The sequence below is a fragment of the Arvicanthis niloticus genome, chromosome 9 (assembly GCF_011762505.2).
Source record: "Arvicanthis niloticus isolate mArvNil1 chromosome 9, mArvNil1.pat.X, whole genome shotgun sequence".
Taxonomy (NCBI): domain Eukaryota; kingdom Metazoa; phylum Chordata; class Mammalia; order Rodentia; family Muridae; genus Arvicanthis; species Arvicanthis niloticus.
In genome coordinates this window covers 24,746,848-24,772,263 of record NC_047666.1, presented here as the reverse complement: position 1 = coordinate 24,772,263, position 25,416 = coordinate 24,746,848, and the positions used below count along the sequence as shown (strand labels likewise).

General features: G+C 45.9%; 1 pseudogene; it reads right to left on the bottom strand.

Annotated features, from left to right (window-relative positions):
• On the bottom strand, nucleotides 1-24,296 carry LOC117715681 (sperm motility kinase-like; annotated as a pseudogene).
• Between the last annotated feature and the right edge of the window lie 1,120 nt (nucleotides 24,297-25,416).

Here is a 25,416-nt window from a genome sequence, read left to right as displayed (position 1 = left end):
TCATTGAATTTTTGCTCTCTCAGGAACTGGGTGATTTCTCAGGTTTATACCCCATGACTCTTGTGGTCCTGACAATGCTAGGGCTTGGGTGCCTGGGAAACTCTCTGTGGAATTAGGTGGTAAGTGTGCCTTGCTGTCCCTGATCAAGGGGTATTTCATGATTTAGTGTGTGGGGGCCTCCTGCAGGGACTGACGATCAGCAGTTTGATGACAGCATTGACAATATCAATGGAAACATGAGGAGGAATGCTGGTGTTTGCACAATGGTGGCTGTCTCAGGCAGTAGAATACCTACCTTGAAAAGGCAAGCTCCAGGCCTCCATGAGGACGAGTAGGAGGACCACTCAACTCCAGATATTGATGGGGCAGCCCTCATAGTCCTCAGCCTGAATCAGTTCTGATGCACAGTACAGCAGTATGCCAAAGAAATCCATCAGCCTCTGCCCAGCAATCACTTTAGTAGCCAGGCCAAAATCTCACACCTTGGCATTCCCCCTGAAGTTGATCAAAATATTGTTGACAAAAAATATGATATAGTTGAGGTTGACAGGGACCAACTGCAAACTAAAAGAACAAAACAAAGGATCATGGACACTAAAAGCTGCTCACTGGAAAGGACAACAGTCCTCTCATCTGATGTCAGCAAGCACCATGAGCAGAGGCACCAAGAAAATCAGGCTCAAGAGAAATTGATAAGACAACAGACACTCCAAATCCATAGTGTTCAGGCTAGGGAGCTGGCTCTGGAACCCAGAAGGTCTGCTACTCCTGCAAAAGACCTGCATTTGGTTCTCAGGAACAGGTCAGGTGGCCCACAACTGCCCTAACTCCAGCTCCAGGAGACCTTACAATCTAGATCCTAAAGGCATCCATACAGCACACTCAAAGGTACTACAGGACACTGAAAATAGTGATGGAAAGCATTCTATATAATTTTACTTATATGACCCCTGAAGGTCAGAGGAAGGCATCAGATTCTCTGGAAGTTTAACTATGGGCAGTTGTAATGAATGTTTGGATTCTTTAAAAACCCAATTATGTTATGAATTTAATACCAGGTGTGAAGTAAGAGGCTCACAACCACCTATAACCCAGTTCCAGAAAGTCTAACTCCCTCTTCTGACTGCTACAAAGGCACCAGGGATGTAGTGCTCAGACATACATAGAGGCAAAACACTCACACACAAAATGACAACAGTAAAATATTCAACTTAAAAGCATTACTTATTTCAAATTATTTGCAAAAGTTTCTAGGAGATGCTAATTGGCTAAGATCTTATTTTAAGTTTTCCACAAAAGAATTTAAGTCTTTGTTTAATATTCTCAAGAGAGATGCAAATCCTAATTTCCCTCAACAATTAATTGACAAAAGAGGAGTAATTTTACAAAAAGTAGAAGAAGCTATCATTAATTGATATATTATATAGATTGATTAGTTGTTGGCTGTTTTATAACAGTCCTTTGACAAAAGAGATTTTATATATATATATATATATATATATATATATATATATATATATGATTTATTTATTATGTATACAGAGTTCTGCCTGCATGTAGGCCTGCAGGCCAGAAGAGGGCACCAGATCTCATTTTAGATGGTTGTGAGCCACCATGTGGGTGCTGGGAATTGAACTCAGGACTTCTGGAAGAGCTGACAGTGCTCTTAACCTTTGAGCCATTTCTCCAGCCCCGATTTATAATTTATATTTTTAAAAATAATGTCTTCATGACTCTCTGAATGTGGAAGGAGCAGCTTCTGGTGCTTCTGCCCTGATTTTACAAGAACTCTGAAAAATTGGCTTTAAAAACAAAAGAGGAGGAACTGTATGCCCCAGAAGGAGTCTCCCAGAAATACTTTCTATCATGCCTTGTTCACTTTTAATTTTCTAAAACTGAAAGCTCATGGCAGATCTGCTGCTGACTGCCTCTGGCATCACCGAGGCCAATAAAAACGATGCCACAGCTATGTGGAAGGACCATCTTACCCTTCAATGGAATGGCCTGGGCCCAGTTCTCATATGGGGCTGAGGATTGATATGCCTGTTTAATACCACAGAAGGCACAGCTAAATGGCCACCAAAAAGATTAATGAAATAAATAGATACCCCCACAAAGCCAGGTCCAATTATAAATAAGATGAATAACAATTGACATCCAGGGAAGAGAAATCTCCCTGAGAATTCCCTTCTTTTTCCTTTCCAGGTAAAAATGAATCACTCATGATGTCTGATGTTAGAAGTTCTAATCCTGATGCTGGCCTCAGGACTTATACTACTCAGACCTTTGATGGGCCATTGACAAGGACATCAAACAGCTAGAGATTGACATCACTAATCTGAAAAAATCCCTTGTTTCACTGTCTGAAGTGATCTCCAAAAATTGCAAAGGACTTTATTGGACTTGATTTACTCTTTTACAATAGAAAAGACTGTGTACAGCTCTAGACTGTGTACAGCCCTTAAAGAAGAATGTTGCCTCTACATAGACAAGACAGGGATGGTTAAAGAGAGCATGAAAAAGGTTGGAGAAGGCCTTAAGAAAAGATAGAGAGCAAGAGAAAGATGAGAGCTGGCACAAGAATTGGTTTTCAACCTCTCCATGGTTGCCAACCCTACTTTCTTCCATCTTGGGACCATTAATTGGGCTATTTTTGCTTATTTCTTTTGGTCGCTGGGCCTTAAATAGGTTGACTAACTTTGTGAAACAACAGATAGATAATTTGGTAGCAAAACCTATTCAGATACATTATCATAAATTAGCTATGGAGGACCATGAGACTCAAGATGAGGTTGTTACTCTATCCAGAATGTTCCCAAAACCCATCTCCACTCAACCTAAAAGAGGGAACTTCTGCCCCTAGACCAAGCAGAGAGGGGCTACCCAGAACTCCCTCTGATTGGCTATCTGAATTCTTGCTTAGGCTGTGAGGCTAATCACTGCAAGGGAATGTAAATAAAAGTTAAAGATATCTTTCTGGGTTCTCTGTGGAACAAGCCTGACTGCATAGGGGTTGATGTCAAAAGTATCCCCTCTCCAGGAAAAAGACATTGGATGGGTATGGCCCTCATGCCTTGCTGGACAATGACAGGAGGACCAGAGCCATTACAAGGTTCCCTTTAATTACTGGAGGTCAGCCCTCTATCCCCATCTTGGCAAGATTAAAATCACCATGGCCCTTCTATACTTGGAGAAGGGAGGAGATGTCGGGGCAGCCCTGCTTATATGCTGAAGGCCTAAAATCAGCCATAGGCCTAAAATCAGCAATAGGCCTGACATACATGCCTGCTAACACAAAGTCTTGGGTCTCTGTGGAAAAACACTGAAACAGATAGCTATAAGCTATTGTAAGCAGGTAGCTTCTGTGGAAATTTACCAGCCCGAGTAGTCATAGACCTTGTAAATAGGCAGCCTTGGTAGATAGTACCAACTTAGATAAGGACAAGTGAATCATAGGCAGAGTCATAGTGACCTGTCCCCTGAACCTTCACCTAACTGATACCCTGTTCTGAAAGATATCCCCCTGAACACCTATGCTCCTGTGTCATCCCCTTCCCCACATCCTGCCTTTTGTGTTTACAACCCCTGTGTGAAAAAGTAAAAATGTACAATTTGATTAAAAAATGCTCTGAACTGAAAAAAATAAAAGCAAAAAAAAGCATTTCTTACAAATTAATAAAAAGTAAAATGGAAGGTAATAAAGAACATGGAAAAGTAAACACAAGAATCAAGCCAGCAAACATACAAACCAAACAAGGAAATAATAAAAGCATATCAAAGTCACCAAAGTGGAGAGAAACTCACTATGTCAGGGCCCAAGAGCTCCAGAAAGCCCAGCATAATCTTTCAGCAACATCAAACTCCAATCACTATCCAACCAGCCAACAACTTCTGTACTGTAAGGACAGCAGGCAGTCTCAGCCAGAGCTGAGATTGTAAGTGGACAGGTGTCTGTCACTCCCCAGCATGGTTCCTTCTGAGGTCAGAGCAAGGAATGGACCAATGGTGGCTGAGCACAGCCCACTGGTTTTCCTCTTTCTGTCTCCAAGGACCAGAAGGCTGGTCTTGGTGAGTGGGGCAGTAGAGGGCTGGTTACACTCAAATATCTGTCCCCAATGTTGTCCAGTGACCCACTTCTTCTTTCTAGGCCTGTCCAAGGTCCACGATTTCCCTAAAGGCATCCCTGGTGGCCAGAATGTTCAAACACTTGAAACTCAGTGGGACCTTTGACACCCAAACTTTAACAAGGACACTTTCCTCTTTAATAATCAAACAAGGAATCTCAAGTATGACAATGTGCTCCAGAGCCTCGGCCGGCTCTCGGTTACAGACTCTGATATTCGCTGGCGAGGAGACGGACGGTGATTTGCCTTTCACTTGGATCCCAGCCTTTGTGAAGATTTTGTAATAACTCATGTCTACACTCACTTTTTCTTTAAGCTCATATTGATGGGTGCTAAAGGATGGCAGTTCCTGAACTCATTGGTAGTTGTGACAAATACTGTTTCCATGGCTACCTAGGCCATGAGACTAGCATCTGTGGGCCTGAGAGGAAGATGACACCATTTTCCCATGTTCCCCATTAGATCTGAGACTTCACACCAAAGCCCAGCACCCAGCAACAGTAGGCTGATATGTGGAAAATTATCAAGAAAACACCAGTCAGACAGGACCCTATAAACAACAGATGTGGGAGACAGTCATTTCCTGGCCCCCTAACCCCATCTGCTCTCAAACAAAACACCTTAGTTTTGTCCTTGTAAACAACAGAAATTGATTGCTTCTGCATTTGGATGCTGACACGGCAAAAGCAAGAGCCCAGCAGATTGATTGTGTCACAGGGCTGCTTTCTAACTGGTACTGTGTATGTATTCCCAGATGGTCAAGAAAAAGCATGGAATCAGTCTATCAAGGCCTTTTAAAGGCCACATGTTCTGCTTCTAAAGGCCACAAGTCTCTAGTGCTTGTGAGGCCACAAACCTTACTACTGTTGTGTTGGGGTTGAAGTTTGAAGAGGGAGTTGGCAGGACACAGACACACACACCACACATCTAGACATGATCAACTTAGCTCTGCCAGCCTGAGGAGAGTGCTCCAGGGTCAGCTGACAGACAGGAGACAAAGTGAAAGTCAGGAGAGTCTCATAAAGATGAGCCCATGGTAATGATAAAATTTATGAGAGTGGAGGCAGGAGGATCAGCAGTTGAAGTCATCCTTGGCTACACAGTGATGGAGAGGCCAGCCTGTGCTCCAGGAGACCCTGTCTCATGAACCCAAAAAGCAGAAAGCAAAAGATAAAAGAGGAAAAAGGACTGCTTTTGTTTTCTGCATGCTCTTTGTTCGTTCTAAACGCTTCAAAAATTACTGGTCTCTGTGAGACACGGGCATAGACACAAGTGAGTGTGACCTCAGTGACTGAGGCTTGAGGGCTGTGGTCAGCCCTTTCCATGCACTTGAAGGTAAGCTGCTGTCACCTCCCACCAGAGGTCATCAGTTCTACACATTAAAGGGACCTCACAGGACCCACCCAGAACCAGCCACATGACAGATACCAAAGGCACTGGACTGCAGTTTAGCAGAGGTTAGGGAGGACATGCTCTCTTAATGAGATGTTCATTGTCACCTGGAGGCGGCACCTGTCTCCACACTCCACACTAAGCACTGGCTCTCAAGTCTAAGAAGCTAAACCATCACACAATGAAAGGGAGACACAGGTGCTGTCCAGCCATGGGCACCAAAGCCCTACCTGCCAGTTCTCTAATCAGATATTTGATGTTTGAAAGTCACAGAGCACAGACCAGCCTTCCTCAGCAACAACTTGGGAAACAGGAAGGCACCTGAAAGGGGCTGAGTTGCTGGACCATGAAGGTTCTGCTCCCCACTGCCTCTCCTCTAAAGGATGAAAAGATTGGGATTGGAGGAAGGAGCTTTATTCAAGCCTGACTTGGATATTTGGGTAGACTCTCCTTGTCAGTAAAAAAGTCACCCCTTCTTGTTTTTCCAAAAGAACAGGTGTTTGGAAGGGGGTTCTCTGGAGTGCTGGGGAGACCATTCGAGCACTAGGCAGGTTTTATTCCTGGACATGTTCTTTGAGCACTTTTGCCATCAGAACTCAAGAGCACAGGCTTGATTCTTTGCTTCAACATCATTATTGCCCCAACCTTCTGTGCCTGATAACACACTAGCTCTAGTGACACGTTCACCTCCTTAGACAGAAGATACCACATGGGATGACAGCTGCAGACAGAGGGACCCAAGTAGGTTCAGAGACACAGTATACTGTGTTCTCCTATCAAAAGTGCAAATCTGGCTCTCTTTAGACTTAACTTATCCCATCTTTGGGTCTTTTCAGCTGCCCACTTCCATAGCTAGCATCAGAAAATGATACCGCATTGCCTTTGGCCCTTGCATGGAGTCATGACAAACTGCCAAGAAGATCCTAAGGTAACCGACTAGGAGGAGGCTTTCTGCTAAAGCCCAGAGACACATTGGTGCCCTTCCTTAAGAGACCATCCGGTATGGCCTGTCAGTCCTTGAACAGGACGACTTGATGTGACTTGGCCTGTACTTGAAAGGTAATGGTCTGAACAAAAAAGGGAAACATGGAGGGACTTGCAAGGGGTGTGCAAGAGGCAGTGTAATCAGGCGAGTGTACATGCATATAAATGTCACTGTGAGATTGGAAATGCTATGTGGTTAGCATAATTCCAAAATAGTGAAAGCAATAAAGCCATGTAAAATATGACATTTTAGAATGAATAAAAAATGTAATTATGAAGAAAATAAAAATTCCTCCAATTATACTTCAAACTAAGAAAATGACAGCAAGAGTGAGTTAGGAAAAAAAAAAACCCCTCTTACCTGAAACACAGGAATGTAGAAGAAAATCCACTATGTTGAGATTCAGCAATTCACGTAGATCTCAGTGCAGTGGTTCACCAACCTAGAACTCCAAATCTTCTCCAAGCAACAGCTCTGCACTGTGAGGACAGGCAGCCTCAGCCAGAGCTGGAACTAGTCAGGTCAATGACCTCACAGTGGTTCCTTATGAGGTCAGAGCTGAAATGGACCAATGATGGTTGGGCACCCCTGCCCCCGGTTTTCTTCACTTTCTGTCCTAAAGACAGGAAAGGCTGGTCAGTGGGAGCAGTAGAGACCTGAAGATGGTTTCACCCTGTTACCAGTCCCTGTATCCTCTATGACCAATATCTTTCTGCTAAGCTATATTTCCCATTTTTTTTCCTGCAACTTCACAACCAGGGCCACATGCTTGAGACCAATGTACAAACACATGTTTTTTTTTTTTCTTGGATATTTGGTATCCATACTCCAAAAAAAAAAAAAAAAAAAAAAGACACTTTCTACTTTAATACTAATAGGTGCAAGCATTTGAACCACAACAGGCTCCAGACTGTTATCCTTCCCTGGTCATGTATACTGTATTAGTGTGCTTTCTCTTGCTGTGATTAGAAACACCACAACCAAAAGCAACTTGGGGATGAAAAGGTTTATTGGATTTTACCAAGTCAGATTAGGGCCTCAAGACAGGAATCTTGAGGCAGGAACTGATGCAGATGCCTAGAGTAAAGCTACTTATTGGCTTGTTGTCCATGTCTAAGCTCTACCCCACATGTATACATATGTAGAGATGTGACCTAGGGACATACCTACAAGACAATTGAGTTCCTCCTTTTCCCCAGGTTACTCTTGTTTGTGTCAAGTTGAGAAAAACCTACCTGGCCCAAGCTAACATATATCAGTGGATGGATAACATGGTTCACTTTTCACTTGGACCATAACATTCTGTAATAACTTTTGGCTTGCAGAAGCTATCCCATCCATACAAAAGAAAATCCATTCCTTTTTAAAATTAGATTCAGATTGATAAGAGTAAAATGGTAGCTTCTGACACTGGGATGCTGTGACAAGATGTGTTTCCCAGGAAACTCAAGGGTGACTATCATCCATGTGGCTGAAAGGAGGAGACTTTGTCATGTTTTCACCATGAATTCTTCATCCAGTTTCTCACCAGACAGAAAGCTAGGATCCCAGAAGGCAATGGGTTGAAGTATTCAAAATGATAGAGAAAAGAAATGGATCAATGGTCGTTCTGGAGTCCTCACCCCTGAAGGGGGAGGCACACATGGTTTCTTCAATGAAACCTGCTGTTCACAACCAACGTTTTGAGAAAGGAGAGTGAAAACTCTCAAACCACACAGTGTCAAAAATAGTTGAGGACAAAACAAAGATTTAGTGTATACTTCTTGGCTAAGGCAACTCCTAAATGGCTTCCATGGAAATGTTTGGACAACTTTAGCTCACTGTGGCCCCTTTTATGATTTTAGCTCTATTTAGTGTCTTCAGTCCCTCTGGATTTTAAATCCTGGTACAGTTGGTTCTTTCCTCATTTCAAGCCCTTAAAACTCTCATGGTACTTTCTCAGAATTACAAGCCATTGCCATCAGCATCAATGCCATCTCCCACTACTAGGCCTCTCATTCATGTCACTTCTAATGTCCAGTCCATTCTAATGTTTATAATGTCTGTTGGGCCTGTCATCTTATAACCCGATGACCAATCAACAAGAGCAGTTGCCCATTCCCAGCTCTGAGGCAGCTGTAGAGGATGGCCTTTGACTCTTCTCAGTGTTTTGACCCTCTTATATGTCGGGGTGATCTGTCAGGTGGATAAAATTCTGGGATGGATGGCTCTGCTGAGCCATTCTAGTCTGGGAACGAGGCTGCTTTGATCTCAAGGCAGGCTGGACTCACAGCAAAACTTGGCTACCTTCAAGTAAGATCAGAATGGGCTACTCTTAACATGGCCTGGCAGCAATCTGTCTAAGGTGGTAGCACCATGGTGGAGAATTAGACTACTGGTCTCTATAGTGATAGCCAATGGGAGGGTCACTCAAGGGACTGAGGCAGGTGGGTGATCTAGTCTCATTTAGGGTCTTTCTTTAGTTAGGTTTCTGTTGCTGTGAGAAACACTGTGGTAGCTATTCCTGGTGATCTACAACTGGTTGACTGCATCTTGAATGACCAACAATCCAGAAATGCAGGGCACATTTGTGATTCAGATCTTGAGGCTGGAAGACATAGGCTTCTGACCTGGTTCTTGACATGGAGATCTTGAGGCACAGTGGCTATGAAAAGCCTAGGCACAGGCAAGGTAATACACACCTTTAATCCCAGTATAGTGAGACAAGCAGATCTCTGAGTTCAAGGTCAGCCTGGGACAAAGCAAGTTCCACATCCAGGCATGGTGGTACACACCTTTAAGCTGGAGGCTTACATAAGGACATTGGAAGAAGGAAGACTCACTCTATCACCTGCTTGCACTTACTCACCAGCCTTGCCAGCACGTGTGTTGGAACCTACTTCTTCAGGATTCCAGCTTATACAGAGACCAGCTGAAACACCCAGCCTTGTGGGACTGAGTAACTACTAGGTTTTTGGACTTCCCATTCACAATTGCCCATTGTTGTGTTAATTGGACTACAGACTGTAAGTCATCATAACAAATTGTCTTACTATATACAGACGACCCATAAGTTCTGTGACTCTAGAGAACCCTGACTAATACAAACACCATGACTATAACTTGGGAGGAAAGGGTTTATTTCTTCCTATACTTTACGATCTGTACTAAAGGAAGACACAGCACAAACCTAGAGGCAGGAACACAGATTAAGGTTGCTCCCTGGCTTGCTGCTCTGGCATTCTTCCTTCATTATATAAAGGGACCAGCTGACCAAGGATCACATGCCCAATAGTAATGAGGCAAGACCATCCTACACCAACTGGCAATTAAGAAAGTGCTCCATCGGCATGCTCCAGGCCAATGAGGAAACCAGGCAGGGGATTGATGCCTGCAGATGGCAGAAGGGAGTTAGGGAATTCCAGGAGAGGCATAGGGAGGAAGGGTGAGTGAAGAACTGAGCAGGTACTTTAGATGCAAGACTGGGATATGAGGACAGTCCAGCTTCTGGTCTGATTGCCTCCTTTAAGGAGCTCTTAGCTACTAACTAGACTGCCCACACTAGACATGAGGGTAGAAGACAGGAGCCTGAGGATGACCTGTGGGATTCAGACCACTAAGACCAGCAAGGGGGCCTGTTCTGTCATCTCCCCCATAGAGCCCAGAACTTTGTTGTCTCCCAGAGCTTAAGCCTAGACAATTTTATTCAATGGAACCTGCATTCCTGCCCAGACTTTGCTCCAAGGAGACCGTCTTCCAGATCCTCACCTCTGCCAATTTAGTGATCAAGCCCCCACCAATCCTGGCAAAATCTCTTCACTAGAGCTCCATAGATGACTGCTGGAGAGCTGCAGAGCTCTGTGGCTTTTCCCTGCACAGTGAGAACCTGGCCCCTGGGAAAAGAATGCATGTCCTGTTTGAAGCAGTCTTCCCCTAAATAGCCATTAAATGTGAAATTTCAGGAACATCACCTCAGCTTCAGAATAGGGATCCAGAGGCCAATGGTAGTTGAGCAGGAGAGCTCCAGTAGGTTAGGTGAAGGCAGACCAGGTTCTCCAGAGAATCTAGACTGGACCCCAAACCCCCATCCTAAGCTTGTATCCAAGTTCTCTAAGAACTGAAAGAACATCCAGGACAAAAGGAGGGGTTCAACGGCGGTTCAAGCTAGAAGAGAGGTTGATATTTTTCCTCCAGCCCAGGCTCTGTAGATGCCTGCTCAAAGCAGACTGACTGCCTCTGTGGGTCAAGACTGGAGTCAGAGAATCAAGTTGCAGAGAAGAGGGTGGGAGGACATTAGATCAAGTACCAATATGCCAGTTGGTTTTTGCATCAGACTGGAGACCACATCCCTACCTGCCACCCATCTCCCCACCCCGACCCCCCACCTTGTGACAGCTGTAGGGAGGTCAATGGTAAACACGGGGCAGGTGCCTGCTAACTCTTTTTGCAGAACTGCTGTCAAAACCTGGTGGAGTTTGGAGGATCCCGGGCGGGGTCGTCCCGCGGTCGCGGTGTGACTTAAAGGGAGAAGACCAGGAGTGGCTCATGACTTACACAGAGCGCGCGCTCTGACGGTTGCTCAGAGCTGCCCCGGGGGACACTGGGACTACGCTCCAGGCGTTGCTCAGCGGCTCAATTTAGTGTTAGGGCTCTCGCAAGTCCCTTACTTTAGGGCTGCAACCATGTTCCAGCCTGCGGCCTAGCAGGGATTTAACCATAGAGTCCTTGGGTGGCACCGGCAGGAGTCTTGGCAGCAGGGGTGCCCATTTCCATCCGCTGGCTCTGTCCGCCTCAGAGTAACTGCTCAGGCCCAAGGTGCTCAACTACTCTCACCCCATTTGGTGAGTGGCTTCCTTGCCACTGCCTCTACTTGTTCCAGCGGCTTGCTCCATGGAGGGCCCTAGCAGATGTTCCACCAGGCCATGAACCACCGGGCCTTGATGATGCATCGGGCTCACCAGCTGGGCTCCTCCTTGCTTCAACCCCCTCACTCTTTCTTCAGCTCCCAGCATCCAGACCCTCTCCATTTTTACCCTTGGGTGCTTCAGAATCACCTCCTTGGCCACTGCCTCCACAGTGAGTGTCCTTTCTCTGTTGGCTCAGTGGGCAGTGGGTCTGTTCAGAAGTTGTTGGGGAACAAGGCTTAGGGATCAGCCTTGACTGTACTCAGGCCATTAGCCTGTGGTCTGCTGTGTGGGACTCCCACCTAGAAAATGAGGTTGGGACCTTAAGCTTTCCAAGGAATGAAGCCAGTTGGGACAGAAGGAGTAGAACCTCCTAGGAGCTTTTTCAGACCTTCCTGTGGCCAACCTTAGTCTCCTTTAAGACTAAACTGGTCCCATTCCTGAAAGTGCTGGCCCTTCACCTTTCCTTGCCAGAACATTGAGCTGTGACCATACTTAACTGCCTTGTCACCACAACATCTGGGCAGGGGAAAGTCCACCCATCCTCGCTGTTGCTGTGGGAAGCAGGGCAGCATAGTGCATTCATGCAGATGCCTTGGGACATTTCTCAGGACCTTGGCCAGACTTTTGCCAGTACGTTGGCCTCTCTGACCCAGGGTGGAGAAAGCTTTCAATAAGCAGACCGGCTTTCTTCAGCACTGACCTCCAGTGACATCCCCCCCCCCCCAGCTCAGGACAGTTCTCTCCAGTTGGGGTGGAGGAGGGGAGCTTCTAAGGTCATATCTAGTCTTAGCCCACCCCATCTGCAACTGAATCTGGTTTGCTAATTAAGACATCTCTCAAAGCCTTAAACACACTCTCTCTCTCTCTCTCTCTCACCATTTATCTGACTTTCCTAAAGAAAAGAGAGTTGTGTTCATTGCAGATAATTTTCTTCCTTGGATTTTTAGTTTTCTTTCATTATAAAATAGAAAAAGAAAAATTGGCCTTGATTCCTATAGCAACTGCTTAGTTTCTACTTTGGTACAGACTTGACCTCAGAGTTCAGAGTTTCTACAGGGAAGTTAAACATTTCCTCACATAGGGACACTTGAAGGCCCCATTCTTGACCTGAGAATGTATTTTGGGGCAGGTGAGACAGGCTGACTAGGGAGCCTCCCACTCTCTGGGGAGAACAGTCTACCTCATGAAGAAGACTGTGTTCCCTGCAAGAAACAGGGAGCAAAGCAAAGTACTTCCCCTAGAACAACCTCTGAAGTTTCCCTAGGGTGGAGTAAGAGGGTAGGGGATCACAAGCTGAGAAGCTGTAGCTAAGCCCCTTTAGGACTTCAAAGCAGAAAGACATAAAAGGAGCCTCTTAGTGACTTTGAAACACACAGTACTTACTGGGCTGGCTTTATAGGGCCATAGCACCCCAATGATTCTCCAAGGACTCTTAGCTCCCTTTGGCCATGCCTCCACCTCCTCCTCTCCTTGCTTTGGTCAGCATCTCTGTTGTCTACACCCTGTTCAAAAAGCATGAGGTGGCCCTTCAGGGATTTCTATGGAAGATCTTCCAGGCCTGGCTGCATGCATTTCTAGGCTTTTCATTGGTGGTGGGAGCAGTCTCTTCTGGGTGATTGGTGTTGTAGAATCAGGTAGGTTGCCATCACCTCATTGAATTTTTGCTCTCTCAGCGGTGCAATGATTTCTCCAGCTTATACCCCATGACTTTCATGGTCTTCTTGCTAGGTCTCAAAGTGCCTGGGAAACTCTCTGTGGAACTAGGTGGTAAGTGTGCCTTGCTGTCCCTGATCAAGGGGTGTTTCACGATTTAGTGTGTGTGGGCCTCCTGCAGGGAGTGATCATCAGCAATTTGACAATGACATTGAAAACATTGATGGAAATGTGAAGGAATGCTGGAGTTTGCAGCAATAATGTGCTGCCTCAAGTCAGCAAAAAGATCTGCCTTGGAAAGTCAAGCTCCTGGCCACCACGAGGAAGAAGAGGAGGACCACTCAACTCCAGATATTGATGGGGCAGCCCTCACAGTCCTCAGTTTGAGTGAGTTCTGGTGACAGTAGGGCAATGTGCCAAGCAATCCATCAACTTCTGCCCAGCAATCACTTTAGTAGCCAAGCCAAAATCTTATGACCTGATGTTCCTCCTTCAGTTGATCGAAAAGTTACTGACACAAAATATGACATAGCTCAGGTTGACAGGGACCAACTGCAAACTGAAAGAACAAAACAAAGGATCATGGACACTAAAAGCTGCTCATTGGAAAGGACAACAGTGAGCAGAGGCACCAAGAAAATCAAGTCAAGAGAAGTTGATAAGACAGCAGACACTCCAAATCCACAGTGTTCAGGCTGGGGAGCTGGCTCTGAAACCCAGAAGGTCTGCAAACGACCTGCATTTGGTTCTCAGGAACAGGTCAGGTGGCCCACAACTGCCCTAACTCCAGCTCCAGGAGACCTTACAATCTAGATCCTAAAGGCATCCATACAGTACACTCAAAGGTACTACAGGACACTGAAAATAGTGATGGAAAACATTCTATATAATTTTACTTATATGACCTCTGAAGGTCAGAGGAAGGCATCAGATTCCCTGGAAGTTGAACTATGGGCAGTTGTAGTGAGTGTTTGGTGAGATGAGTGATATTTTGAAAAGCCAAGAGACCATCCAGCTTTGCTAGCTATCTGGGCCACGCGGCTCTGGCTAGCTAGAGGAGCCGGCCCTGGCACCCGCGAGATGTTAACAAAGCCCTGCAACAGCAGCAGCGATGTGTCAGTACTAAGTACCAGGCAGTTATTCCTGGTCTGGCCTACACTGGGGACATGTTGATGTCTGAGGGCTGTGCAGAACTAGCCCCACCATTCACCTAGGCATTGTGGGAGAGCTGGCCCTAGAGGGCTGAGAACAGGAAAACTGACCCCGCCCAGAGCCAGCCACAGTACTCAGGGACCCAAACATTGCAGGATTTAGGGGTTATTCAGCCCAGAGAATGCTAGTGTGGCAGAATTGGCCCAAGTACAAGGAGTGTGGCAGAACTGGGACAAGGGAGGTACACTCCTCTGTATTTGTCCCTCAACACCTGCAGCAGGCAGCAGACTTGGACCTGGGATCATGAGAGCAGGAGAGGTGGCCCTGTCCTTCACCAGCTGGAGTACTTGGACGAGCGATCCCTGCACCTCACCTGGGAAGCACAGCAGAGCTGGACCTAGTCTTTTTTAAATTAAAAAAACCAAACAACAATATCACAAACAAATGACTGTTTAACAATATGAATTTTATTTCAAATATTAAAGAAATATGTCATGATTAAGGGGTGGGAGAGTTTAATGTTAGAACTGATCAGGTGGCCTTCTTTTCTCCCCAGTGCAGGGCCATCTGCCTTTGCTTCTGAGAGGTGCCTGGTCCCTGCTGCATGGAAGTGAGACATCCACCTGACCCACAGTGCTAACAAAGCTGGGATCACATTGGCAGCCCACTAACTGGAACCTCCTCAGTAGTACTAAGATTCCCCACAGCTTGGCCTGCTGGGCTGTCAATCATCCACATCCATAAAAGAACTCTCAGGTGTTCTCGGCGTTATCGCCATGTCTGATTCTCCTAAGTCTTCTCCACCAGGATGCTCCTGCAGAAAGGAGGTCAGGCCTTCCAAAGGCTGCCTGGGGCTTAAATCAACTGTGGACTTCTTCATCACTGTTTTTAGGGTGTATGCAGGTGCACTCTCACTTGATATGTTTAACTTGTGTTCTTCTCCAGGTGTGTCCTTGTGTACATGCACGTGCATGCTCAACTTTATGTGTACACAGTGTGTGTGTGTACACGTGTACTTCAGTCTCAAATGTCAATTCATAGGTGCTAAACACCTTGACTTTTAGACACAGGGTTTTGCAAGGGCATCAAGGTTGAAATGCACCTGTCTAGCTGGATGGTGGTGGCACAGGACTTTAATCAGGAGGAAGAAAAAGAGGAGGATGATCTTGGTGAGTTCTGGGCTAGCCTGGTCTACAGAGCAAGTTCTAGGATAGTCAGGGCTCAATATAGAAACACTGTCTCAAAAAAAAAACCATGAAAAAAGTGAAGTGTATCTGTCTCCATCTCAAAGTGCTAGGTGACAAGCCTCAGCCAGCATGCTGGCTCTTCTCCTTGCACTCTGTGGGATAAATTCAGATCTCACATGGGAAGCAGACACTGTATGCACAGAGTCATTGTCCCAGCCTTCTTGTGCTTCTAAATCTTGCCAAGCCTGTAGATGTCACACTCTTGTCTTGCAGCCCAGCCAACTCTCATCAAGAACCAGGAACAGCAAGCAGAGTGTCTATGCAACTTCTTCCAGGGACATTCCCAGGCAGCCCAGGTATGAAAGGAATTTAGTCCTTTATTATAGTATGCATGAGAAAAAGGAAGGACAAAATCTTGTTAGGTAGGTGTACCAGTGTAAGCTCCCCCACCCATCATTGGTATGAGTTGAAGCAGGGACCCCAACAAACAAGGTGCACTAACAATGGGGTGCTAAAGAATCACCAAAGAATGGATGCAAGGCCAGCAACCTTTCTGCCTTCCTTACTGGCAAAGGTTGTGGTCTCCATGCTCTCCAAACCTCCTTCCCCATTCTCTCCCACAGGGCCAACAAGGAGCCCTGAATGCACAGGTCCTCACTGGCTCCCACAGAGCCAGCAGGGAGCACTTACTTTACAGGTCCACACTGCTCTGTACAGGTGAGGAACTCAATGCTCACGATAGTTCCAGATATGAGTCACAGGCGATGATTACTGCACATATGGATGCCTGGTTTTCTGCTCTCTAGCAGAGAGGACTTCAGGTTCAGGGGCTCCTGAATATGTGGCTGTTATCATGTGCCATGTCACTTTTCTCAGATTTGGGCACTGAGATTTGTGGTGGGGTTTGTTTGTTTGTTTGTTTTTTAGATTGTCATGCATTCTAGACTGGCCTCAAACTCTGTGTAGGAAGATGACCTTGACTGTCTGGTCCTCTTGTCTCTTGCCCTGAATCCTGGGATTCTGGCCATGAACCACTTGATCCGATTTGATATCATGCTGTCCAAGAACCCAGGGACTCCTGCCTGCTAGGTACACAGAGCTGTAGCACTAGACCTGTTGTTGTTGACTTTAAAGTCTCACACTGCCACCAAAGCTAGCCTACTGCCCCCTATATAGTCCAGGCTGTTGCCAGACTTAGGCTAGTCTCCTGTCTAAGCCTCTAGAGTCAGAGATTACAGGCATGCACCTTCCCCATAGCTCTGATTTCTAGTCACAGGAAAAATCCACAAAGTTCCTAAACTGGCTAAATGTGAGGCAGGTAAGATCACCCAAGGGTGAGGGGACTAAGCCTTCAAACAGTGGTCATGAGGCTTCATCTTCCTATTTTGTCAGCTGCCTATTTCTGCTAAGGCTTGTAGTGGCTTCTGCCTTCTCTTCTGTCCATGGTGCTGCACAGAGAAGTTAGATGAGGTTAGCTCAGGGCTGCTAGTCAGAACACACCTGCAAAGCTACCTGGCCACACGGGGACAGTTCTGAAAACTGCATGCTGACCTGAGTTTCCTTGAGATGGCCTGGCACTGGACAGCCTCCTTTCCCTCCCTCCACCAGCTCACGGCTCAGCAGCTTTAGAAGCGGGAAGTCCGGCTACAGCTCATGTCTGTAGTACTTGGACATATTCTCAGTAGGAAAAATTAGTCACCTAGAAAGGAAGGAAAAAAGGAAGGAAGGAAGGAAGGAAGGAAGGAAGGAAGGAAGGAAGGAAGGAAGGGCAGGGTCAGCAATACAGACCTTTAACTCCATTAAGGACTATGGAGGCAGGAGGAGCAAGAATTCAAGGGTGTCTTCAGTTACAGAGTGAGTTCCAGGCTAGCCTGACCTCAGGCATGACATCACAGTTGGAACAGCTCTTGCCCAGCAAGCAGAAATACCTGGTGTTTGTTTTTTTTTTTTTTCCTTCAGAATGGAGTAAACCAGGCTTGGTAGAAAAATCTTACAATTAGTTGGGAGGGGGGAGACAGAGATTTCAAAACTCAGGGTCATCCACATGGGTCCATGTTCATTGGCAAAGAAAAGAAAGGACATGAGTATAAAGTTTAGACAGTCAGCAGTGAGGAAGAAAGGGAAACCACAGAGTTGGCAAACTCTAGATACTGTTATAAGGACTGAATTTATGATGATACATATATGACCACAGAGGTAGTGCTCTCTCTCTCTCTCTCTCTCTCTCTCTCTCTCTCTCTCTCTCTCTCTGTGTGTGTGTGTGTGTGTGTGTGTCTGTCTGTCTGTCTTCACACTTGTAGGCCAAGAGTGGTTCTCAAATGCTTTTTCACCATGACCTTTGAGACAGGTGATCTCAGGCCAGCAAGCTCCCACTTCTGCCTCTCTGGACCTCCAGGCCTAAGATGACACAAGGATGGTGCCTTGTCATTTTCTTACACTGTGACACTTTACCCAACAGCCATCTCCACAGCCCTAGAGACCAGATCTGATAGTTCAAAAATATTTAGAGCGTGTATGTCCTTTTTCAGGCAGGAATCCAATCAGCTGGGAACTTACTCTTGCCTACACTGGCCTTGCACTTTTGATACTTGCCAGGGCTAAGTGGCTCAAAACTGAAATTTCTGCATTGGGGAATTAGAGACAGAAGTTTGAGAATCCTGCTCAAGGTTGTCTTTGGCTCCAAGGCGGCCTGCTGGGTTATATGAGATCCCGACTAAAACACAAATGCTAACAGCATTACACTTCACCTAAGGAGGAACTGAGGCACCAAGATCCACAGGAATTAAAAGCCAGCCTGGGCCGCACCCTGAGTTCCATTCCTTCTGAATTATAGATGAGACTGTGTGAACACTAAAACCAGCATAGCAATACTATTCCTACTAACCAAAGTAGAAGGAGCCACATGACAGAATATACAATGGAAGTGTGCCTGAGACATCTGAATACATCTATGGGCATAAGAACAGGCTTCCATCCTCTGTTGTAGGTGGAATGCATTCCCTTAGCATACTACTGTGAGTCTGTCATTAGGAACAGCAACAAGTTCAACGATTGTTGTTGTTGTTGTTGTTGTTGTTCATCTGTTGATTTTTAATTTCCATAACTTGTGATTTTTAATTTTAAGTTTGTGTTTTGTGTTTGCCACCTAAGGCCATCTTCAGTGTGACACGAATCCCTAGGAGCCCAGTTTAAGAACGAGCACATGAAGCCTGCCTGACTGGAATTTGTTCATGTACAAGAAGAGACAGAGACAGAGAGAGAGCCTCACCAGGGCTTCCATGTCCCAGCGCATGGATGGCAAGGAATCATCAGGGTGAGAGGACAGCTCTCCAACCCAGGCTGGGCGGAGCCTCCGAGAAGTCCTCCTTGGTTTTGTCTGCTTAGCTCTCCTGGTCCAGTGCCTGAAGTCAGCACAGAACCCATGAAAGGAACTTTCCTAGAGTTATGCATTGTGTGTTGGGGAACATGGGGTCCAGTTCCAGACACTTCCTGCTAAAGTGGATTAAGATACCCATCTCTTTTCAGATTAGGGAGAAAAAAAACATTCTGTCTTAAGAGACCTTAGTGTTGCTCAGGGGACAATGAAAATAAGAAATATGAATGTTCTCACAGAGGCAGAATGCCATAGGGAGAGTATATTGACCTCAGGAGATATCCCAGCAGGATTACTCTGCCAGGAACCTTGTTGTCCTGTGTTCAAATTAGGGGAGATATTTGGTCAGAGAGACCATGTCAGTCACATGGGCTTCTGTGTGCTTCATGTTGTGACAGAAAGAACACAGGAGATGACATCTTACCAATGTGAAGGTGGGAGGGACAGGGAAAGGTTCCCAGAAGCTCTCTCAAAGGATGTGCATGGCTGCTTGCCTGGGCAAGAGCAAGCAACCTGCAAATACTCAGAGAAATGCAAGCAACCTTCTGCATTTGTCCAGCTGAGTGCAGACTCCAGGTAGAGGCCTGAAGTTGTCAGGAGACAGGACCACAGAAGGCTGCTGCCCCATCATGAGGGTCTCTAGTTCAAACATGATTATGATAACGATCACTCTATCACAGTGTGGCACGTGGTGGTGGATTCTGTTGCCAATGTGAAAGGTGGCCTTGAAGGAACAAGCATGGAGAGACAGGAGGTGACTTACTAGAGGGCAGAATTGGTGGAGAGAGGGCACAGATGCCCCTGGAGGCTCCACAGCTGTGGATTTCATATGTTTGCTCTGAGGTCAGTCTGAGGACTCAAGCAATGTAATATATGAATAACGTTTGCAGAAGACGGCCCTCTACAGGAGTCCCATGTGGGCACTTGCAGCACTCATTCTCAACCTGGGAACCCATTTTGGGGGCAGGTGCGACAGGCTGACTAGGGAGACATCTAGGGAGACTTCTCTGGGGAGAGAAGGCTACCTCCTGAACAAGACCATGTTCCCTACAGGAAACAGGGAGCAAAGGACAGTCACGTCCCATAGAACAATCTCTGATGTTTACCAGGGCTGGGAGAGATGCATGCAGCTACTGTTCCACATACAGCTTTAGGGCACTTTTGCATACAGCCTTCTCCTCTGAGGGGGACCCAGTGAAAACCAGCCCTTTTATTGGGATGTTACCTGGACAGATCTCTGCTGGGGTGGGCAGCTCTTCCTGTGCAGGAGGAGCCTGTGACCACACTGGCTCCTGAAACTCTGCCCTGGCTCCGTAGGTCGCAGGGGCTGTCTAGTTCACAGCGAATGCAACCCCCAGCACGTGGTTCACAAGCCATGGAGCTGGGGCTGGTCCTCTTCAGGACTTCAAAGCAGAAAGACACAGGAAAGAGGCTCTCGTGACCTTGAAACACACAGGAATTACGTGACTGACCCTGCAGTGCCACAGCACCCCACTGGCTCTCCAAGGACTCACTGCTTCTTTTGGCCCAGGTCCTACCCTCACTTCTCCCTGCTTTGATCAGCATCTCTGCTGTCCACTCCTGGTTCGACAAGCATGAGGTGGCCCTTCAGGGGTTTCTATGAAAATGGTCTTTCTGAAGTGATAGACGGTTAAGTTCCTAAGTGTGCCAGAAGTGGCATTCATTTGTCACAAAAGACAAGAGGGAGTATGGATAGATTGAATGAGGATGTGCACCCATCTGGTCATAATTTCCTTTCCTTGGAGTCAGGTTCTTACTTACACGAGACTTGACTTCTCTTCAGTAATGGCAGGCAGCAGTACAGTTTTCTGAGGCAGTTTATGAGTGTCCTCCTCATTCCCATCTGGTCACCAGGGGAAGCTGGACCTGCCTTCTGATGCTGGCCATTATTAATGGTCTCTTCCTGAATGATGGACATTTCCTGACTATTGGCCATATCCTGAATGATGGCCTATTCCTATTTGATGAACTCTTCCTGGATGTTCTTTCCCTGTTTGAGGGTCTCTTTCTCCAAGGTATACCAGAAGAAGAGCCTGTGAGGGTTACACCACTAGCTGCCTGCAGTGATTCCCAGAACTCCTTTTGGGGCCTACAGGAAATATTTCTGTGCCAATTGTAGATTCATTGTCTGGTCTAGAAGAGAAAGTATATAGAAATCAAGACGGGACAGGTTCAGTCAGGCTACCATAGAAGACAAGTTTGGACTGTGCGAAATTCTCACTGACTTCCAACCTGCTGCTCATGAGAGAATCGGTCACAGGACAGCTCAGGAGGGATAGATATGGACACTGGGCCCTCTTTGGCTGGCAGCAGACAGCATATCTCCTGCCTCCCTGCCAGGAACTGTTATCTTCCTCTTTCTTTAGCTTAGATGAAGGTGAGGAAAAAGGTACAGAGTGAAGAAGCTCAGTATCTATCCTTATGAAAGCAGGGAAGGTGTGAAGATCTTCCAGGCCTGGCTGCATGCATTTCAAGGCTTTCATTTAGTGGTGGGAGCTGTCTTTCCTGGGTGACCTGTGTTGTCAAATCAGGTAGGTTGCAATCACCTTATTGAATTTTTGCTCTCTGAGAGACTTTATTTCTTCATGCTTATACCCCATGACTCTCACTGTCCTGACAATGCTAGGGCTCCAGTTTCCTGGGGAACTCTGTGTGGAAGTAAACGTGCCTGTTTCTGTTCAGGGGATAATTGTGATGATGTGTACAGTGGGCAATGTGATGGGATCGATCATCAGTTCGATGATGTCTTTGAAACTATTAGTGGAAAGATTAGGAAGAATGTAGACGCTTGAGGTGATCTGCCTCCTCAACCTCCATAAAAGTCCTGCCTTGGAAAGGAAAGCGCCTGGCCACTATGAGGAGGAGGGGGGCACATAAACTCCAGATATGGACTGGGCAGCCCTCACATTCCTCCACGTGTAGGATTTCCAGGGCACTGTAGGGCAGCATGCCACAGAAATCCACCAGCTTCTGCCTAGGAATCACTTTACCATCCAGGCCGGAATTGTCCAGCTTGGTGTTCCCATCCTAACCTGCAGTTGATCAAAGTGTTGCTGACCTTTATGTCTCTATGGACAATGGGATTGTCACAGCAGTACTGCACCCCATGCAGTATCTGGGCAAACCTTTGAGCCTAACTCTCCTCTAAAGACCCCCCATTCGTGGATGCAGTCTAGTAGCTCTCCCAGAGGTTTTCTCCATCACCAGATAAGTCGTTGTTCCTTGGACCATAAAAAACAGCTTGATAATGGGTAAGGGATTTCATAACGCTGCCCTCACTACTGATAAATGTGTACTTCATGTTCCTGAGAAGTTTCACATCCACACAGGTGGTGTGGGTACATGGTAGGCCAGTTTCAGCACTGAGATGTTTCCTTTGCATAGGGTCATCATCTGTCTGCCAACATCTGTCTTTGTTTTTAGTTCAGACATGCCTTATATCCTTCCAAGTTCATCTGCTTACACTTATGTCCTTGAGAGACTGTCATGGCCTTAGTCAAACATGGATACTGTGTATCATAAACTCGCCATACATGCATTTGTGGTCATTGTTTATCTTTCTGACATTGGTCATGCTTTGTGTTGCTTGCCCTTAAAAGACACTGTGAGAATACACTCGTTGCTGGCATGGTGCTGACCAGCAGCCCTCTCATAATTGTCTCTTGCACCTTCTTTCTGCCTTTCCTATAAACATCCTCACTTCTCCAGTCATGGTTCCCAAGTTGACTGACTGGCTGGCTCCTAGCATGGGGACACTCTGCTGTGTGAACATGCCAGGAGGGCCTAGATCTGTCCTTCATTCAGACTGAAGGAAGTGAGCAATGTGCCTCCCCAATCACCAGAGAGGAGGCACCACTGGGTGACAGCTTTCCAATAGGAATTGCATCTCAATGACCTGGTGTGCAGTCAAGATGGGCATGGGATTAGAAGCTCAGGGATAGCATGCAGGAAAATTAGGTGGATCCCTCCAAGACTTCTCCTGGGGCCTGGTGGAAGAGTGCTTAAATGAGGGAGATTTGCACAGAGGAAAGGGAATCATCCTTGCCCTGTTCCCCTGTCTTCTTCTGTAGTTTGGGGGCAAGGACAGGTGCTGGGCATCTCTGTGACATTGTAGAGCCCACCCTAGGAGGTCTGAGTCATCTTTCCCCCCAGATATTTACACCCCTGTCTCTCTTGCCTGTACAAAACAGCACCTTCAGGCCTAAGAGCCCTAGCTGGAGTTAGGAAGGTAGACTTAATTCTTAGTGAATTTTAATTTTAGTGAACAGGTCAGGAGAGAAATTTTTTTTCTTGTTTGGTGTCACCCACATAATAGAACCTTCTACATATGACACAGAGACTCTGTGATACCTCAGCTAGGAAACCTGAAAGCAGTCTAAAGGTCCCTTAGTACCTAGTATTTTTCCACTACAGTAGAAGAAAGAGGCTTGCACTTCCTCACAGATTTGAGAGAAGCTCTCAAGAGCTTCAGAAGAATCTGGCCCATGTGGTACTGGCATCTAGGATTGGTATTTTCTATATCCCATGACCTTTAACTAGACCCAGGACACCATAGACATTTCCTTAGATTTTCTGAAAGGTGAGTGAATGGCTACCAGAGTGAACCCCATGCAAATGACAGCACAGTGCATTGTTTTCTAGAAGAAAGGTGTTTTGTGTGTGTGTGTGTGTGTGCATATATTGTGTGTGTTTTATGGAATATATATATACATAGACACACATTAACACATACATAAAAATGCACCCACACATATATACTGATATACACATATACACATGTATGTATGTATGTATGTATGCCAGAAGTCAAAGTCAGGTATCATCTTCCTTTCACATTTTTTTTTTTTTTGGACATAGGCTCTGTGAACTTAAAGCTCACCAATTCAACTAGACTAGCTGAACAGAGACTTCCAGAAATTCTCCTGTTTTTACCTCCCCAGCACTGGAATTACAGACTTGTACCACTGGACCCAGCTGTTTACAAGACTGCTAGAGACCTGAAATCAGGTCTTAATGTTTGAGCAGCAAGACTTTTACCCATTGAACCCTTCCTTGTGCCCCCAAGACTTGCATTAGTCCCAAAAGCAACCAGGGGCAAAGTTAGAAAGAAAATATCTCTTTGCTGGCTGGAGCATTCAGATACAGAAACCAAACTAGGCCTAGTAAGGATAAAAAACTGGGATAAGTGAGCAAAACCATGATGGAGAAAGAGGCAGAAACAGGGAACCCAGAGAGGAAAGCAGTAAGATCCTGAGGTACAGTAAGACATATTTTGATGATGGAAGAAGCCATACACTCATACCTTCACATGTATACCTACATACATGCACATGCACACACACACACACACACACACACACACACACACACACAGAGAGAGAGAGAGAGAGAGAGAGAGAGAGAGAGAGAGAGAGAGAGAGAGAGGCCTTTGCTCATGTAGCCACCCTAAGCCTTGCTGGAAATAATCACTTTTATTTGCAAAGCTGGGGCCTCAGCTACACAGGCAGCCTGTCTGTGTCTCTCTCTGTGTCTCTCTGTGTCTCTGTTTCTCTCTGTCTCTGTCTGTCTGTCTGTCTGTCTGTCTCTCTCTCTCTCTCTCTCTCTCTCTCTCTCTCTCTCTCTCTCTCTCTGTGTGTGTGTAATAATTAAAAATCTCTGCTATTGCTGGCTATGCGCTGGCAACACGGTCTCCCCTCCCCCTTTTGGAGCCATGGTCTTCCCAGGTTTGCTGCCAAACTGCTTGGCCATCTACCCCCTGCTAACTCTGCAAAATGAAAACTCCAGAGACTTATAATTTACCAGCCCAATTTATAACAGTAAATCCTCAACCCCTAAAATGCCCACACCAAGAACTCAAAGCTCAATTTATATTGATACAAGCTGCACACCTAGAGTGGTTCAAATATGCTCTACATTACTCTATTGCCCTTCTATGATATCTATAGCTACCTATGTCTGTTTCAGGCCATGTGGATCTTCTTCTCCTGTAGGTTCCATCTTGCCTCTTCTTCATTTCTTTCCTCTGTCTCTCTGTCCCCTTTCTAAAACTTTTCAGCTCCACCTTCTTTTTCCACTGTCCAATCACAGGCTCTAGCCTTATCTGACTAAGATTTCAGTGACCTCACCTGTGTACAGAAATCAATCTACATTTCCCCCCTTTGTTCAATCAAAAGGCTCTTTTTTTCTCTGATATGAATTGAGCACAACTATTACCATTCTGTAATTTATAAAGCATAAGATACACCTAACGTCCAGTCCATCATTTTTGTCAATAAAGCATTCTGCCATCTATCCTAACTTAAAAAGACTTATAATTGTACATCTGTTATGTCGTAGTTGGCTTCTATACTATCTGAAAACCATCTTCTCGCATAGTATATATTCTCTCAATGCTAAATAGTTTGGGTTGGCTAAAAGACTATGATAAGTCTTCAATCCTGATAGAATTCCAAGAGCAACATAAAATTTACCTGAAAATATAGGAAGCATTAACACAGTTTCCAAAACAGAAACAAATTGCAGAGCCAGCTGCCTGCCTACACAGTCCCCTGTGTCTCAACACGTTGGAGCATCAGTCTGTGGCCGTTTGGCTCAGGATCATCTTACAAACCCTTGTAATGCGGAATTATGAAGAACTGATAAC